The sequence below is a fragment of the Rhinoderma darwinii genome, chromosome 3 (assembly GCF_050947455.1).
Source record: "Rhinoderma darwinii isolate aRhiDar2 chromosome 3, aRhiDar2.hap1, whole genome shotgun sequence".
Lineage (NCBI taxonomy): Eukaryota > Metazoa > Chordata > Amphibia > Anura > Rhinodermatidae > Rhinoderma > Rhinoderma darwinii.
The window spans coordinates 379,294,361-379,307,098 of NC_134689.1; the positions used below are offsets into that span (position 1 = coordinate 379,294,361).

General features: G+C 44.9%; 1 protein-coding gene across 1 annotated transcript in view; it reads left to right on the plus strand.

Annotated features, from left to right (window-relative positions):
- The first annotated feature begins 305 nt into the window (after nt 1-305).
- LETM2 (leucine zipper and EF-hand containing transmembrane protein 2) overlaps nt 306-12,738 on the plus strand; it is a 52,404-nt gene continuing 39,971 nt past the window's right edge. The window contains exon 1 of the mRNA XM_075855405.1: nt 306-509. The gene's annotated coding sequence lies outside the window, so the exon portion shown is untranslated. The remainder of the gene's footprint in view (nt 510-12,738) is intronic.

Genomic DNA, 12,738 nt, shown 5'->3' on the forward strand with positions numbered 1-12,738 from the left:
TATGGAGTATTTGTCCCTTACATTTGTATGCTGTGACAGTATGATGTGTAAGTAGAACATGAGTGACAGCTGCAATCCTCTTAGTACACATGTCCTCAGTCCATAGTTACTGCTGATAATAAATTACAAGCCGGCACTTTCTATATCAGTCCAATTAGCGAGCAATTTCTTATAAACAGCACTGTCCTCTCTGAGCATGCGCACTTCAGTCACTGAAGCCGTTTCTATTAAGGGCAAGAGAACTGACGTCACGAGTTCAGTCTATCTACTATCTACTCACCGAGAGCTATACGCCCCGCCCTTGCTCGCCAGCGATTGGTCTACAGAAGAGGTTGTGGAAGCGCTGTTCGCGTTCTGATTGGGTGAGACGCGTCTGCCGGTGGCCTAGTTGTTGATGTGGTGAAGGGGGAGACCGGGAAAGTGAGGAGGACACCAAGGAAGAAGTAGCCGGGAAGGGTTCGTGAGAAGAACTACCATTATTATCCTGCAAGGAATGGGCTACAGAGCTGGTGAGATATATACGGCATAACCGTGCTCTTGGAGCTGCTACCAGACAATGGGGTTTTAGAATTCTCTGTTATATAGACATTATGGGGGCGCGGGGGCAACAGCAATGTCCTGGCATTTGGTTAGTGGTTGGTCCCATTTCTGCTGTACCAGGGCTTACATTGGCTTGTGGCACACATGGTACCATACATTGGCTAACTAAGGGCCGGTTCACATCAGCATTAGCCGGAAAGGTCAGGGGTTCCATCAGAGGTTTCTGTCGTGGAACCCCTCAACGGAACGTCAAACGGAAACCTTAGCTTACGTTTGCATCACCATCGATATCAATGGCGACGGAAACATTACTAATGGCTTCCGTTTGTCACCGTTCTGGCAGGTTTCAGTTTTTTTGATGGAATCAATAGCGCAAACGGAAATCTGTCGGAACGGTGACAAAGGGTAACCGTTAGCAATGTTTCAGTCACCATTGATGTCAATGGTGATGCAAACGGAAGCTAATGTTTCCGTTTGACTTTCCGTTGAGGGGTTCACCCGACGGAAACCTCAGACGGAACCCCCCCGAACGGAAAGCCAATGCGGATGTGAACCGGCCCTAACACTTCCATATAGTCATATAAATAATATTATACAATGCAGCCACCATACACTGCCAAAATAATACACTATACAGCGCCACCACCATACACTGCCAAAATAATACACTAGTGCCACCACCATACACTGCCAAAATAATACACTAGTGCCACCACCATACACTGCCAAAATAATACACTATACAGCGCCACCACCATACACTGCCAAAATAATACACCATACAGCGCCACCACCATACACTGCCAAAATAATACACTAGTGCCACCACCATACACTGCCAAAATAATACACTATACAGCGCCACCACCATACACTGCCAAAATAATACACTATACAGTGCCACCACCATACACTGCCAAAATAATACACCATACAGCGCCACCACCATACACTGCCAAAATAATACACCATACAGCGCCACCACCATACACTGCCAAAATAATACACTATACAGCGCCACCACCATACACTGCCAAAATAATACACCATACAGCGCCACCACCATACACTGCCAAAATAATACACTATACAGCGCCACCACCATAGACTGCCAAAATAATACACCATACAGCGCCACCACCATACACTGCCAAAATAATACACTATACAGTGCCACCACCATACACTGCCAAAATAATACACCATACAGCGCCACCACCATACACTGCCAAAATAATACACCATACAGCGCCACCACCATACACTGCCAAAATAATACACTATACAGTGCCACCACCATACACTGCCAAAATAATACACCATACAGCGCCACCACCATAGACTGCCAAAATAATACACTATACAGCGCCACCACCATACACTGCCAAAATAATACACTAGTGCCACCACCATACACTGCCAAAATAATACACTATACAGCGCCACCACCATACACTGCCAAAATAATACACTATACAGCGCCACCACCATACACTGCCAAAATAATACACCATACATCGCCACCACCGTACACTGCCAAAATAATACACCATACAGCGCCACCACCATACACTGCCAAAATAATACACCATACAGCGCCACCACCATACACTGCCAAAATAATACACTATACAGCGCCACCACCATACACTGCCAAAATAATACACCATACAGCGCCACCACCGTACACTGCCAAAATAATACACCATACAGCGCCACCACCATACACTGCCAAAATAATACACCATACAGCGCCACCACCATACACTGCCAAAATAATACACTATACAGCGCCACCACCATACACTGCCAAAATAATACACCATACAGCGCCACCACCATACACTGCCAAAATAATACACTATACAGCGCCACCACCATACACTGCCAAAATAATACACCATACAGCGCCACCACCATACACTGCCAAAATAATACACCATACAGCGCCACCACCATACACTGCCAAAATAATACACTATACAGCGCCACCACCATACACTGCCAAAATAATACACTATACAGCGCCACCACCATACACTGCCAAAATAATACACTAGTGCCACCACCATACACTGCCAAAATAATACACTATACAGCGCCACCACCATACACTGCCAAAATAATACACTATACAGCGCCACCACCATACACTGCCAAAATAATACACTATACAGCACCACCACCATACACTGCCAAAATAATACACCATACAGCGCCACCACCATACACTGCCAAAATAATACACTATACAGCGCCACCACCATACACTGCCAAAATAATACACTAGTGCCACCACCATACACTGCCAAAATAATACACTATACAGCGCCACCACCATACACTGCCAAAATAATACACTATACAGCGCCACCACCATACACTGCCAAAATAATACACCATACAGCGCCACCACCATACACTGCCAAAATAATACACCATACAGCGCCACCACCATACACTGCCAAAATAATACACCATACAGCGCCACCACCATACACTGCCAAAATAATACACCATACAGCGCCACCACCATACACTGCCAAAATAATACACTATACAGCACCACCACCATACACTGCCAAAATAATACACCATACAGCGCCACCACCATACACTGCCAAAATAATACACTAGTGCCACCACCATACACTGCCAAAATAATACACCATACAGCGCCACCACCATACACTGCCAAAATAATACACCATACAGCGCCACCACCATACATTGCCAAAATAATACACTATACAGCGCCACCACCATACACTGCCAAAATAATACACTATACAGCGCCACCACCATACACTGCCAAAATAATACACTATACAGCGCCACCACCATACACTGCCAAAATAATACACCATACAGCGCCACCACCATACACTGCCAAAATAATACACCATACAGCGCCACCACCATACACTGCCAAAATAATACACTAGTGCCACCACCGCTATACACTGCCAAAATAATACACCATACAGCGCCACCACCATACACTGCCAAAATAATACACCATACAGCGCCACCACCATACACTGCCAAAATAATACACTATACAGCGCCACCACCATACACTGCCAAAATAATACACTAGTGCCACCACCATACACTGCCAAAATAATACACTATACAGCGCCACCACCATACACTGCCAAAATAATACACTATACAGCGCCACCACCATACACTGCCAAAATAATACACTATACAGCGCCACCACCATACACTGCCAAAATAATACACCATACAGCGCCACCACCATACACTGCCAAAATAATACACCATACAGCGCCACCACCATACACTGCCAAAATAATACACTAGTGCCACCACCATACACTGCCAAAATAATACACTATACAGCGCCACCACCATACACTGCCAAAATAATACACCATACAGCGCCACCACCATACACTGCCAAAATAATACACTATACAGTGCCACCACCATACACTGCCAAAATAATACACCATACAGCGCCACCACCATACACTGCCAAATAATACACTATACAGCGCCACCACCATACACTGCCAAAATAATACACTATACAGCGCCACCACCATACACTGCCAAAATAATACACTATACAGCGCCACCACCATACACTGCCAAAATAATACACCATACAGCGCCACCACCATACACTGCCAAAATAATACACTAGTGCCACCACCATACACTGCCAAAATAATACACCATACAGCGCCACCACCATACACTGCCAAAAATAATACACCATACAGCGCCACCACCATACACTGCCAAAATAATACACTATACAGTGCCACCACCATACACTGCCAAAATAATACACCATACAGCGCCACCACCATACACTGCCAAATAATACACTATACAGCGCCACCACCATACACTGCCAAAATAATACACTATACAGCGCCACCACCATACACTGCCAAAATAATACACTATACAGCGCCACCACCATACACTGCCAAAATAATACACCATACAGCGCCACCACCATACACTGCCAAAATAATACACCATACAGCGCCACCACCATACACTGCCAAAATAATACACTATACAGCGCCACCACCATACACTGCCAAAATAATACACCATACAGCGCCACCACCATACACTGCCAAAATAATACACCATACAGCGCCACCACCGTACACTGCCAAAATAATACACTATACAGCGCCACCACCATACACTGCCAAAATAATACACCATACAGCGCCACCACCATACACTGCCAAAATAATACACCATACAGCGCCACCACCATACACTGCCAAAATAATACACCATACAGCGCCACCACCATACACTGCCAAAATAATACACCATACAGCGCCACCACCATACACTGCCAAAATAATACACTAGTGCCACCACCATACACTGCCAAAATAATACACCATACAGCGCCACCACCATACACTGCCAAAATAATACACTAGTGCCACCACCATACACTGCCAAAATAATACACCATACAGCGCCACCACCATACACTGCCAAAATAATACACCATACAGCGCCACCACCATACATTGCCAAAATAATACACTATACAGCGCCACCACCATACACTGCCAAAATAATACACTATACAGCGCCACCACCATACACTGCCAAAATAATACACTATACAGCGCCACCACCATACACTGCCAAAATAATACACCATACAGCGCCACCACCATACACTGCCAAAATAATACACCATACAGCGCCACCACCATACACTGCCAAAATAATACACTAGTGCCACCACCGCTATACACTGCCAAAATAATACACCATACAGCGCCACCACCATACACTGCCAAAATAATACACCATACAGCGCCACCACCATACACTGCCAAAATAATACACTATACAGCGCCACCACCATACACTGCCAAAATAATACACTAGTGCCACCACCATACACTGCCAAAATAATACACTATACAGCGCCACCACCATACACTGCCAAAATAATACACTATACAGCGCCACCACCATACACTGCCAAAATAATACACTATACAGCGCCACCACCATACACTGCCAAAATAATACACCATACAGCGCCACCACCATACACTGCCAAAATAATACACCATACAGCGCCACCACCATACACTGCCAAAATAATACACTAGTGCCACCACCATACACTGCCAAAATAATACACCATACAGCGCCACCACCATACACTGCCAAAAATAATACACCATACAGCGCCACCACCATACACTGCCAAAATAATACACTATACAGTGCCACCACCATACACTGCCAAAATAATACACCATACAGCGCCACCACCATACACTGCCAAATAATACACTATACAGCGCCACCACCATACACTGTCAAAATAATACACTATACAGCGCCACCACCATACACTGCCAAAATAATACACTATACAGCGCCACCACCATACACTGCCAAAATAATACACCATACAGCGCCACCACCATACACTGCCAAAATAATACACTAGTGCCACCACCATACACTGCCAAAATAATACACCATACAGCGCCACCACCATACACTGCCAAAAATAATACACCATACAGCGCCACCACCATACACTGCCAAAATAATACACTATACAGTGCCACCACCATACACTGCCAAAATAATACACCATACAGCGCCACCACCATACACTGCCAAATAATACACTATACAGCGCCACCACCATACACTGCCAAAATAATACACTATACAGCGCCACCACCATACACTGCCAAAATAATACACTATACAGCGCCACCACCATACACTGCCAAAATAATACACCATACAGCGCCACCACCATACACTGCCAAAATAATACACCATACAGCGCCACCACCATACACTGCCAAAATAATACACTATACAGCGCCACCACCATACACTGCCAAAATAATACACCATACAGCGCCACCACCATACACTGCCAAAATAATACACCATACAGCGCCACCACCGTACACTGCCAAAATAATACACTATACAGCGCCACCACCATACACTGCCAAAATAATACACTAGTGCCACCACCGCTATACACTGCCAAAATAATACACCATACAGCGCCACCACCATACACTGCTAAAATAATACACCATACAGCGCCACCACCATACACTGCCAAAATAATACACTATACAGCACCACCACCATACACTGCCAAAATAATACACTAGTGCCACCACCGCTATACACTGCCAAAATAATACACCATACAGCGCCACCACCATACACTGCCAAAATAATACACCATACAGCGCCACCACCATACACTGCCAAAATAATACACTATACAGCGCCACCACCATACACTGCCAAAATAATACACTATACAGCGCCACCACCATACACTGCCAAAATAATACACCATACAGCGCCACCACCATACACTGCCAAAATAATACACTATACAGCGCCACCACCATACACTGCCAAAATAATACACTAGTGCCACCACCATACACTGCCAAAATAATACACTATACAGCGCCACCACCATACACTGCCAAAATAATACACTATACAGCGCCACCACCATACACTGCCAAAATAATACACTATACAGCGCCACCACCATACACTGCCAAAATAATACACTAGTGCCACCACCATACACTGCCAAAATAATACACTATACAGCGCCACCGCCATACACTGCCAAAATAATACACTATACAGCGCCACCACCATACACTGCCAAAATAATACACCATACAGCGCCACCACCATACACTGCCAAAATAATACACCATACAGCGCCACCACCATACACTGCCAAAATAATACACTAGTGCCACCACCATACACTGCCAAAATAATACACTATACAGCGCCACCACCATACACTGCCAAAATAATACACTAGTGCCACCACCGCTATACACTGCCAAAATAATACACCATACAGCGCCACCACCATACACTGCCAAAATAATACACCATACAGCGCCACCACCATACACTGCCAAAATAATACACTATACAGCGCCACCACCATACACTGCCAAAATAATACACTATACAGCGCCACCACCATACACTGCCAAAATAATACACTATACAGCGCCACCACCATACACTGCCAAAATAATACACTAGTGCCACCACCATACACTGCCAAAATAATACACCATACAGCGCCACCACCATACACTGCCAAAATAATACACTAGTGCCACCACCGCTATACACTGCCAAAATAATACACCATACAGCGCCACCACCATACACTGCCAAAATAATACACCATACAGCGCCACCACCATACACTGCCAAAATAATACACTATACAGCGCCACCACCATACACTGCCAAAATAATACACTATACAGCGCCACCACCATACACTGCCAAAATAATACACTATACAGCGCCACCACCATACACTGCCAAAATAATACACCATACAGCGCCACCACCATACACTGCCAAAATAATACACCATACAGCGCCACCACCGTACACTGCCAAAATAATACACTATACAGCGCCACCACCGTACACTGCCAAAATAATACACTATACAGCGCCACCACCATACACTGCCAAAATAATACACTAGTGCCACCACCGCTATACACTGCCAAAATAATACACCATACAGCGCCACCACCATACACTGCTAAAATAATACACCATACAGCGCCACCACCATACACTGCCAAAATAATACACTATACAGCACCACCACCATACACTGCCAAAATAATACACTAGTGCCACCACCGCTATACACTGCCAAAATAATACACCATACAGCGCCACCACCACACACTGCCAAAATAATACACCATACAGCGCCACCACCATACACTGCCAAAATAATACACTATACAGCGCCACCACCATACACTGCCAAAATAATACACTATACAGCGCCACCACCATACACTGCCAAAATAATACACCATACAGCGCCACCACCATACACTGCCAAAATAATACACTATACAGCGCCACCACCATACACTGCCAAAATAATACACTAGTGCCACCACCATACACTGCCAAAATAATACACTATACAGCGCCACCACCATACACTGCCAAAATAATACACTATACAGCGCCACCACCATACACTGCCAAAATAATACACTATACAGCGCCACCACCATACACTGCCAAAATAATACACTAGTGCCACCACCATACACTGCCAAAATAATACACTATACAGCGCCACCACCATACACTGCCAAAATAATACACCATACAGCGCCACCACCATACACTGCCAAAATAATACACCATACAGCGCCACCACCATACACTGCCAAAATAATACACCATACAGCGCCACCACCATACACTGCCAAAATAATACACTAGTGCCACCACCATACACTGCCAAAATAATACACCATACAGCGCCACCACCATACACTGCCAAAATAATACACCATACAGCGCCACCACCATACACTGCCAAAATAATACACCATACAGCGCCACCACCATACACTGCCAAAATAATACACTATACAGTGCCACCACCATACACTGCCAAAATAATACACTATACAGCGCCACCACCATACACTGCCAAAATAATACACCATACAGCGCCACCACCATACACTGCCAAAATAATACACTATACAGCGCCACCACCATACACTGCCAAAATAATACACTATACAGCGCCACCACCATACACTGCCAAAATAATACACTATACAGCGCCACCACCATACACTGCCAAAATAATACACCATACAGCGCCACCACCATACACTGCCAAAATAATACACCATACAGCGCCACCACCATACACTGCCAAAATAATACACTATACAGCGCCACCACCATACACTGCCAAAATAATACACTATACAGCGCCACCACCATACACTGCCAAAATAATACACTATACAGCGCCACCGCCATACACTGCCAAAATAATACACTAGTGCCACCACCATACACTGCCAAAATAATACACCATACAGCGCCACCACCATACACTGCCAAAATAATACACTAGTGCCACCACCGCTATACACTGCCAAAATAATACACCATACAGCGCCACCACCATACACTGCCAAAATAATACACCATACAGCGCCACCACCATACACTGCCAAAATAATACACTATACAGCGCCACCACCATACACTGCCAAAATAATACACTATACAGCGCCACCACCATACACTGCCAAAATAATACACTATACAGCGCCACCACCATACACTGCCAAAATAATACACTATACAGCGCCACCACCATACACTGCCAAAATAATACACCATACAGCGCCACCACCATACACTGCCAAAATAATACACCATACAGCGCCACCACCGTACACTGCCAAAATAATACACTATACAGCGCCACCACCGTACACTGCCAAAATAATACACTATACAGCGCCACCACCGTACACTGCCAAAATAATACACTAGTGCCACCACCGCTATACACTGCCAAAATAATACACCATACAGCGCCACCACCATACACTGCTAAAATAATACACCATACAGCGCCACCACCATACACTGCCAAAATAATACACTATACAGCACCACCACCATACACTGCCAAAATAATACACTAGTGCCACCACCGCTATACACTGCCAAAATAATACACCATACAGCGCCACCACCATACACTGCCAAAATAATACACCATACAGCGCCACCACCATACACTGCCAAAATAATACACTATACAGCGCCACCACCATACACTGCCAAAATAATACACTAGTGCCACCACCATACACTGCCAAAATAATACACTATACAGCGCCACCACCATACACTGCCAAAATAATACACTATACAGCGCCACCACCATACACTGCCAAAATAATACACTATACAGCGCCACCACCATACACTGCCAAAATAATACACTAGTGCCACCACCATACACTGCCAAAATAATACACTATACAGCGCCACCACCATACACTGCCAAAATAATACACCATACAGCGCCACCACCATACACTGCCAAAATAATACACCATACAGCGCCACCACCATACACTGCCAAAATAATACACCATACAGCGCCACCACCATACACTGCCAAAATAATACACTATACAGTGCCACCACCATACACTGCCAAAATAATACACTATACAGCGCCACCACCATACACTGCCAAAATAATACACCATACAGCGCCACCACCATACACTGCCAAAATAATACACTATACAGTGCCACCACCATACACTGCCAAAATAATACACTATACAGCGCCACCACCATACACTGCCAAAATAATACACCATACAGCGCCACCACCATACACTGCCAAAATAATACACTATACAGCGCCACCACCGCTATACACTGCCAAAATAATACACTAGTGCCACCACCATACACTGCCAAAATAATACACTATACAGCGCCACCGCCATACACTGCCAAAATAATACACTATACAGCGCCACCACCATACACTGCCAAAATAATACACCATACAGCGCCACCACCATACACTGCCAAAATAATACACCATACAGCGCCACCACCATACACTGCCAAAATAATACACTAGTGCCACCACCATACACTGCCAAAATAATACACCATACAGCGCCACCACCATACACTGCCAAAATAATACACTAGTGCCACCACCGCTATACACTGCCAAAATAATACACCATACAGCGCCACCACCATACACTGCCAAAATAATACACCATACAGCGCCACCACCATACACTGCCAAAATAATACACTATACAGCGCCACCACCATACACTGCCAAAATAATACACTATACAGCGCCACCACCATACACTGCCAAAATAATACACTATACAGCGCCACCACCATACACTGCCAAAATAATACACTAGTGCCACCACCATACACTGCCAAAATAATACACCATACAGCGCCACCACCATACACTGCCAAAATAATACACTAGTGCCACCACCGCTATACACTGCCAAAATAATACACCATACAGCGCCACCACCATACACTGCCAAAATAATACACCATACAGCGCCACCACCATACACTGCCAAAATAATACACTATACAGCGCCACCACCATACACTGCCAAAATAATACACTATACAGCGCCACCACCATACACTGCCAAAATAATACACTATACAGCGCCACCACCATACACTGCCAAAATAATACACCATACAGCGCCACCACCATACACTGCCAAAATAATACACCATACAGCGCCACCACCGTACACTGCCAAAATAATACACTATACAGCGCCACCACCGTACACTGCCAAAATAATACACTATACAGCGCCACCACCATACACTGCCAAAATAATACACTAGTGCCACCACCGCTATACACTGCCAAAATAATACACCATACAGCGCCACCACCATACACTGCTAAAATAATACACCATACAGCGCCACCACCATACACTGCCAAAATAATACACTAGTGCCACCACCATACACTGCCAAAATAATACACCATACAGCGCCACCACCATACACTGCCAAAATAATACACCATACAGCGCCACCACCATACACTGCCAAAATAATACACTATACAGTGCCACCACCATACACTGCCAAAATAATACACTATACAGCGCCACCACCATACACTGCCAAAATAATACACCATACAGCGCCACCACCATACACTGCCAAAATAATACACTATACAGCGCCACCACCATACACTGCCAAAATAATACACTATACAGCGCCACCACCATACACTGCCAAAATAATACACTATACAGCGCCACCACCATACACTGCCAAAATAATACACCATACAGCGCCACCACCATACACTGCCAAAATAATACACCATACAGCGCCACCACCATACACTGCCAAAATAATACACTATACAGCGCCACCACCATACACTGCCAAAATAATACACTATACAGCGCCACCACCATACACTGCCAAAATAATACACTATACAGCGCCACCGCCATACACTGCCAAAATAATACACTATACAGCGCCACCACCATACACTGCCAAAATAATACACTAGTGCCACCACCATACACTGCCAAAATAATACACCATACAGCGCCACCACCATACACTGCCAAAATAATACACTAGTGCCACCACCGCTATACACTGCCAAAATAATACACCATACAGCGCCACCACCATACACTGCCAAAATAATACACCATACAGCGCCACCACCATACACTGCCAAAATAATACACT